This window comes from Gavialis gangeticus, unplaced genomic scaffold (genome assembly GCF_001723915.1).
Source record: "Gavialis gangeticus isolate Ggan-Ray unplaced genomic scaffold, GavGan_comp1, whole genome shotgun sequence".
Taxonomy (NCBI): domain Eukaryota; kingdom Metazoa; phylum Chordata; order Crocodylia; family Gavialidae; genus Gavialis; species Gavialis gangeticus.
The window spans coordinates 69003998-69012082 of NW_017728993.1; the positions used below are offsets into that span (position 1 = coordinate 69003998).

Here is an 8085-nt window from a genome sequence, read left to right on the forward strand (position 1 = left end):
CCTGGTGCCTCACACTACACACTGTCCTTCTGGTCTAGCCACGTAGCACACTGAGTATTGCATTACCAGGGAGCAGAGCACAAGGTCCTATAGAAACCTTCATACCCTGTAACTCTGTTGCATTTCTGTGACCGCAGTGGACAAAACTGTACCTCTTCCTAGGTTGGATGTGATGGCTGTAGGCCCTGCTATTCATCAGGGCTACTCTAGTGACCAGTCACTTCCATCCGGCAACCTTTCTGCCCCCAACACACACACTATGAGTTGTCACACAGAAATAGCCAAGGGCCAGAACTGGTCACCAATGGTCACTGCTGCAGCTGTATTACTTTTCAAAGGGCTGAATAGTAGGATTTGAAGCATCTGCTGTGATGCGAGCTGAAAAGGAGATGATTACTCAGCTCTTGCCCCCAGGGGCATGAACTGAGCTGGGTCAGGGTGAAAGTCACTCTCTGAATGCAGCACTGGCCAGATCCCTCTGATGCTGTACTACACCAGACAAGTTAACTTTCTGACAGCTCTCAGTATTACAAACTGCACCTCCCAATTTTACCGGAACAGACTTAGTTCCTTCATACAATAGTCCAGCAGCTTGAGATTTCCCTCCAGGGCCCTACCACCCCAGTTTTCCATTTCTTTGGGTGAAAAACCGTGGTATTTACGAGCACAAAAAGTGTATTCCAGGCATTCTCTCCCCTGCACCCTTCCCCTCCCCTCCCCCAATAATGTGAAGCATTAAATGAACGCCTGCCTAATTCCCATGGCACAAAGCCTGGCCAAGGCCAGCTCATGTCAATAGAAAGATTTAGAAAAACATAGGTCTGGAAGGGACTCCAGGAGGTCATCTAGTCCAGTGGAGCCAACCATGCAGGCCACAAATTAGCCCAGCAGCCTCTACCAGTGCCACTTGAATCCTGTTCTTCTGCCCAATCTGCTGCTATGCTTTCCCTGCCCCTTTCTCTGTACTCCCTGCCCAGTCTCTTCTTCTGTTTTCTGCCTCCTGCCCTGTGTTTCCTGCCAGATCTGCTCCACTTATTTCTCTTAACCCTATCTGCTGCCTGTCGCCTACCTGATTTGCCCAGTGGCACACACAGAGGCTGTCCATACCACTTGTGGCACAGGTTGGTCACTCTTGTTCTAGTCCATCCCCTGCTCAAGACAGGTCCAGTCTAAACCATCTCATACAACTGCTTGTCTAACCTGCTTTTAAAAACTTCCAGCAACAGAGATTCCACAGATGCTCTAGGGAATCAGTTCCAGCATTTATTACACCCATGGTTAGAAAGTGTCTTCCGAAAATCCAGCCTAAGCCTAACTTACTGAAATTTAAGAGAGTTACTTCTTGTAGCCAGAAAATAGTCTGTCACCACTCCTCTTAAAAACAAATTTGAAGATTTATCAAATCCCCCTTCAGTCTTCTCCAGCCTAAATAATCCCAGTTTTTCCAAATTTTCCTTGCAAGTCATTGGCTGCAAGGGATGAAGCTCCTAGTGAACACGTGGGGGAGGGTGTTGGGACCCAGAAACCCTTGGGCCTCAGTTTTTAACTGCAGTGCTTAATACAAGGCCAAATGTATTCTGCTGCAGATTTAACTTTGGCTGTAACCAGCTGCAACTCAGCCAGGAGATCCGGCAGGAGGGTAACCTTGACCGTGACCCATTTTTAGCAAAGAAGAAGGAAGTCTGAAAAGACCCTGTCTGGATGACCAAAGTCAAAACAAGAAGTGGGCCAACCAGAATAAGGAATCTGGCTTGGGAAAAAGGGGAACAGTCAGTAGGAAAACTAACTCCCGCCTAAGAATGAAAAAAAGGTACCAGCAACTGGAAAATTCCAGTCACAAATAATCATATGACAAGTGGAAATATACTTATTATTTATATTATAAGGAAGGGCTTATGCTAATAATATGATAATAACACAGTAATAATAAGGTATATAAGGAAAAAATTGGAACCCCTCCCCAGAACACTCCTGGAGAAAGCCTGAAGACATCCTGTCATCAATTCAAGATCCTGCATTAACATAGGCATGGGAGCCAGGAGTCCCCTGACAAGACTTCACGGCCTGATCAACTAGTGAAGTCGCATTCATATTTTGGGGTGCTGAACATCTGCTTTGAGTAGACACAGTATTAAATTGTAATTGTAAAATAACATTACTGGACATAATAAAGGACAATGATGCCACAGCCCAAGTCCTGTGAGCTAATAACCCAGTGTAGTGAATGCCAATCCCTGGTTCAGAAGCAAGGCACTACCAGCAAGAGCAGAGAAAACAGGGCACTGACAGCCAGAGTCCAGCTGCACTCCAGTTAGCCTCCAAAGCCTTCACTATGCTCTAAATTTCACCCTTCCCCTCCATCCCAAAAAACAGATATCTCAAAGCTACCCTGCCAAGCCCCTGTCCTATGTCAATGACTTCTTCCTCCCACAACCTTGCATGAAATGCCACTGTCCAACTGGCTTCCTTGCCCATCACCCTGGCCATGACACCACCGTTCATTTGTGCTGCACAAAACATTTACACAACTTCTCATGTTCAGCCATGATGTAGCACGGCCCCTGCTCACACAACTAATCTCCACCTTCTTCATATCCCCCACTTCCAAAAACAGCAGCAGTTATATCCCATCTGCTTTCACATCTTCATGATACCCCTTTGCTTTGGAGTGGCCATTCCAAAACAATTTACCGGGCCAATGACTCTTAAATCTTGCTTTTGCAGCCTCCCCTGTTGAACACACATGCCCAAATGGACTGTGCTGATGTTAACACCAAAAATGGAGCTGTAAAGCCTTGTGCCCTGGAATGCCTGACACTTTACTTTCTTAGTGTGACCTTTCTTCTTTTTTAGACTACAAGCTCTTTGGGACAGAGACTCACCTATGCAAGCAGCAAACACATTTGGAGGACTACTCTGATATCAATTGTAGAAAGATAAAAAAGACCTACTAGGTTACATAACCTGGTCCCCATGGACCAAACTAGATAGCATGACTACCAGTGATAACAAAGTAGTTTCCTTCATAACCCAATGCCCACTCCTCCCCCACCATTCTCCCTCTCTCAGACTTGAACAGCTTTTCAGAACAGTCCCTATCATTTCAAACAGTTCCCATACCATTTCAAAACAGTCCCTTATCATGGCACCTCATGACTGAGCACATGGACCTAAAACATGGCTACTTTGAGAAGACAGTTACTAAAACTCCTTTACTGGTCCTGTCCTTCCCCACCTTGGTGAAAAAGGGTCAGACTAACCAATGCTCCAGACACTCCAAGGCACATCAGCATCAGCACTTTGACTAGCCAGGGTCTGGCAGTAATTTATGGCACCAGCCTCCTACTTCCTTATAGAGAGCCTGCTCTCTATATACAATTTCCTGTTGCCTTAATGGCCTAATGCCTAATGGTCCTTAATACACTCACCTGGGAACCATTGTATTGTGCTGTAATCCCCAAAACTATCAACGTAACCCCTGAGGGAAGAGAAGAAAGCAACCCTATAGAAAATATAGGCAGTCCCTTACAGTACTCAACCACCCTGGCACAAGGCCATCTATCTAGCCAGGTCCTTGCAAAACTCTCATCAGTATAAAACAGGGCAAGTTAAAAAAGGTCAGCCCCATTTCACATAAGGGGAAAAAGAAGCATGAAGAGATGAAGTGACATGCCCAGATCACGCTGGGAGTCTGTGACAGAGTAGCCAATTAAACCCAGGTCTTTCAAATCCCTCACTCCATTTGACCACTGCTCCTTCTATAACCACCCAAGACAAATCAGTAGCTAGCTCAAGAAATGCAGAGGCATGGATACTCAGAGCCATGTCTCTGCAGCCGGATTATACAAAGTCTAGTCGCCATTTCTCTCTCTCCCTCTCAAACGTAATATATTTTTGTTCTGTCACAACTGCATCTCTGTGTGCTGGCCCACAGGAGGTAGTTGTCCACACCCAGCTGCCAGAGCCCCAACATTTCCTAACCTTGGTCCTGATGCTGGCCAGCCCACACAGGATAAGTAAAGGGGCTCAGGTTTCTGCAATGGAGGAATATGGAATACTACTGTGACACACAACAGGCTAAAGCCCTGAGGGCCTGTCTGAATAGGCAAGTTTTTCAGCATGACTGTAGTGGTATAATTATGACTCTACCGTTACACTGGTACAACTCCAAAGGTGGGAATTACAATAGCCTTTCATTGGTTTTGCTCCTGGTTGCTTAGTATACCTTCTTTACTAATGCCAGTGAATTTCCCCATTTAGACAAGGCTTTAGGTAGAGGAATAGGTACTATCTGGAGGCACTCAGATACCATGGTAATGAGGGCCATATGGTACCTTAGCTACTGTGATTGAGGAAAGGATGTATTTCATGGGATATACCATAATCCCATTCTCTGCCCTTCCCTACTCCTTCCACTTTGCAGTTAGGAGGAATCAGACCAGGTATTGAATATAACCCTTCCACAAGATTTCTTCCCTTGTAATGCAAGACTGCAGGCTGGGTTACAGTGTATTTCTTTATGTCTCCGATGGGTTAAGCCTTCTTTTTAAAAGCAGCTCTGGTTTTTAGTTTTTGTAGTGTATTTTAAAGGAGTCCAATTTAGAACTTGGAAACAGTTGTGAAAGCTCTCTATCGCCGTGTGCTGCTTCAAAAGAAAAACACACACATTAAAAAAAATTCCAAAGACAAAATACTGTATTTAAAAAAGCACTGTTGCTATAATCCAAAAGAATGATCCCAAACACCACCTAGAGCTGATTCTCAATAGATTTCAAGTCCACAATGCTTTGTAACAGAAATAAGCATTTCTCCCTCTGATCTTCAGATGGGAAACCAAGGCACAGCAAGGCAAGGTGACCTGCCCATGGTCACAGAGGAAAGCCAGTAACCATCAAGAACAAAGCCCGGCTTTCCCAAATCCGGTTCCCCTTTCAGAGTTTGCTGCCTCCTTCCACTGTGGTTTCAGTTGATGGACACAACACAGTCCCACATTGTTCCCCACACTTGGCTATTATTTTTAATACAGCTACACACTGGTGGGGGTGGAGGATCATGGGAAATCATTATAGCTGAACTTGTTCTCTGCTGGTTGAGGTCCACACTCAGGTAATACAGCTATGGACAGAAAATCCAAAGATACTGAGAAACTCTGTTTTAACCTCCAAGTAAAACCTGTTTCAAGGAGCAGTTTGGATTTTTCAGCAGATACTTTTACAGGAAGCACTCTGAAGTGCCTTAAGACCCTCTCCAAGGTGCTGCAAGGAGCAGGGCAATGTTAACACTGTTAGGCATGCAAACATGATTAACAAGATCAAGCCATAGATTTCAAATAGGGATTCCTACTGTTAAAAATAATTCTGATCTGCTGCAGACTTTGAGTTATCCACAGCAGAAGAATTGTTCTATTATTTTTCTATAGTAAAAGAAACCGAGTGAAAAATAAGAGCTGGCATTTTCCAAGGTGTGCCTCAAACCAAATGAGGGGTACCTCAAGCTGAACAAGGGATGCTTCAGGTCTGAAAACATTGAAAACCACTTTTTTTAGATTATAGAACCACCTGCAGGCAGCCTGTTTCTCCACCACCCTGCAGTCTGTGTCCTCATTTGCCCCTGAAACAAGTGAACATAAAGCCATACCATTTTTCACTTGGGAGGATTTTATACCCAGTTGGCACAAGCATACGATGCAGCAGAAGAACCTAATAATGCAATACTTGGACTCCCAGGTGCTGCCTTTAACCAGCAATGTACACCACATTCACTCCACTGCATTCCAGACAACTGGAGATGAACAGTTGTTTTCATACCCCATGCCCTACCAATCCACACAAATGGTATCACCTCTTTCAGGCTGTAGAAACCAAGGCTGCAGGGCTACACACTGAGCAAAAGGCTCCACTTCTGAGTCATCAGCCCCCTAGAAAAAGGAAGTTTCTCCAGATCAGTTTACAGGAAAACATAGCTTTAAGCTCCTCCCTTTTAATGACAATTTCTCCACAATAAGCAGCTCCACCCTCACCCCAAGGGACCAGCATTTTCAGAAGAGCTAGCTGGCCAGAGGATAGCTGAAGCAGAACCTTTAAGTGACAACAAGAGGCTGGAGCCTTGTACAAGTGCCATAAAGTCCATCTCTAGTTTTTAAAAAACTCCTCGGATGTCACCGTCCCTTTCACATTCCATAACTGAACTTTGAGGCATGACTCACATTACATTTGGGCACATGGCGGGCTGGAAGAGAAAGCTACAAGGCATTTTGGCTCCATTTTAAATACCCGTCCATCGAATACTTGGGTCAATTCAAAGTCGTAGAGACTGGGGACCTGGTTATAGGCTTGATTCAGGAATCACTGCATGAAATTCTCTGGCCTGTGCCACAAAGCAGGTTAAACCATACCACTGTAATTACCCCTTCTGGCTTTAAACTTTGGTTGATGTCACTTCCACCTTAGAAAGGATTATTTTAAAAAACAAATAAGGGTTTCCAGTCACAGGGGGGCTGGTCCCCATCAGCCATGATGAATTACTGTATTCTGCAGAGAGTGTTTTGACTAATGTAGCAGCTGAGACAAGCAGAGCACTTTAACACCTGATCCACTTCCCATGCTGAAAATGAAAGCAAGAAGCTAAGACCAACTATTGCCAATGCATTGTACAACCAGACCATAGCTCTTCCATGGCATTGCCTAGGGAATGACTGGCTGGTTCAGAAAGCAAATCAGTGAGGCATAACAGCAGCTGCTCTGCAGCAGCACACATGTCATTACAAAGGTGCCCAAATATTGCTGACACCATTACACTGCTCATTTTCTGCATGAAAATCCCCCACCTCCCTCCTGTTCTATGAGCCAGAGTTTATCTGATCTGCCCAATTTAATGACGTTATGCTAATACAGTATTACAGTCACTCCCCATGATAACCGGGTGTCAGCAAAGTGATTAGCTGAGTATTTGCAGTGCTTGCCAGCTCCCTGACGGGACATGCACACAATGACAATTCTGCAAGGCACAATGGGAAACTCGGCTCTTTCAGCTCACTCTCTTGCTCCATTTGAGGTGCTCTACAGGGTTATGTTTAGCAACACTACAAGCAAATCAGAATGAAGCAGCCGGGTGCTCTCGTGGATTCCCAGGGCTGCCAGAAGTCCCGGCTTTAACAGAAAGCCTTTCTTAACCACTCCCTTATACAAAAGCAGCTCCTGAGGCTCCCCCAACATGCTTAAGTCATTGCCAGGCAACAAACAACCTTCAGGAAAGCACTTTTGCTCACTCCCCTTATAGCCAAACCTGCCTGCAACAACAACACACCTATACATGTCTGGTGGGGTTCCCACAACCTACGAGCTGCTAGTAAATTAGCTTCCCTTCCCTTGGTGGGCTGTAAAGTGACAGCCCTGTAGCCTTTTACCACCCAGGGATGGGGTGCTGGATATAACAGCACAAGACAGGGGCCATCACTGTCTTGGCTCAGGGGATGGACAAGGGGCTGAGTGGTAGGGGAAGGATCCCCCGCCCTGCGCAGAGAACAGAGAGGGGTTAAAGAGCACTCATGGTGCAGAGACTAGGTATGGAGAGGGATAAGGCTGTCTCCAGCGCAGACTAAGCATGGAGATGCCCTGGGCCATGGCAACATTTGTACACCCTAGTCATTCCAGGAAAGAAAAAAGGGAAGCCCCCAAGTGGAGGAGAAGATAGGCTGACACTGGTCCCCGAGATGCCCCTCTTAAATATCTCAATTGCTGCAGTTAGCGTGGGGCAGGCCCACAAGGTCCCAGCACCCAAACCGTGTGTTTGAGAGAAGGGAACAGAGAGGCCCTATTGCAAGCCGGGGGGGGGAACAGATGCCTAAAACCCTGGCCCCAGCCACGCAGGATAGATACTGGGAAGCCCTGGTGCAGAGCAGGGCAGTGACTAGGTGGGCCCCGGAGATGGGGTGCCCGGACAGCCTTTACAAGGGCTGGGAGGAGGGGTTCCCCAGCCCCAGCAGGTGCTGTGGGGGAAAAGAAGCAAGGGGAGAGGCAGGCACGGGGCGCACGTGCCCCGCTGGCGATCAGCTCGGGGAGGGGCGGGGCGGGGCGGGGCGGGGGG

General features: G+C 46.5%; 1 protein-coding gene across 3 annotated transcripts in view; it reads right to left on the minus strand.

Moving 5' to 3' along the window:
* The window catches only part of FAM78B (family with sequence similarity 78 member B), a 35508-nt gene that overhangs the window by 26890 nt on the left and 533 nt on the right, over positions 1–8085 (minus strand). The window lies entirely within an intron of this gene.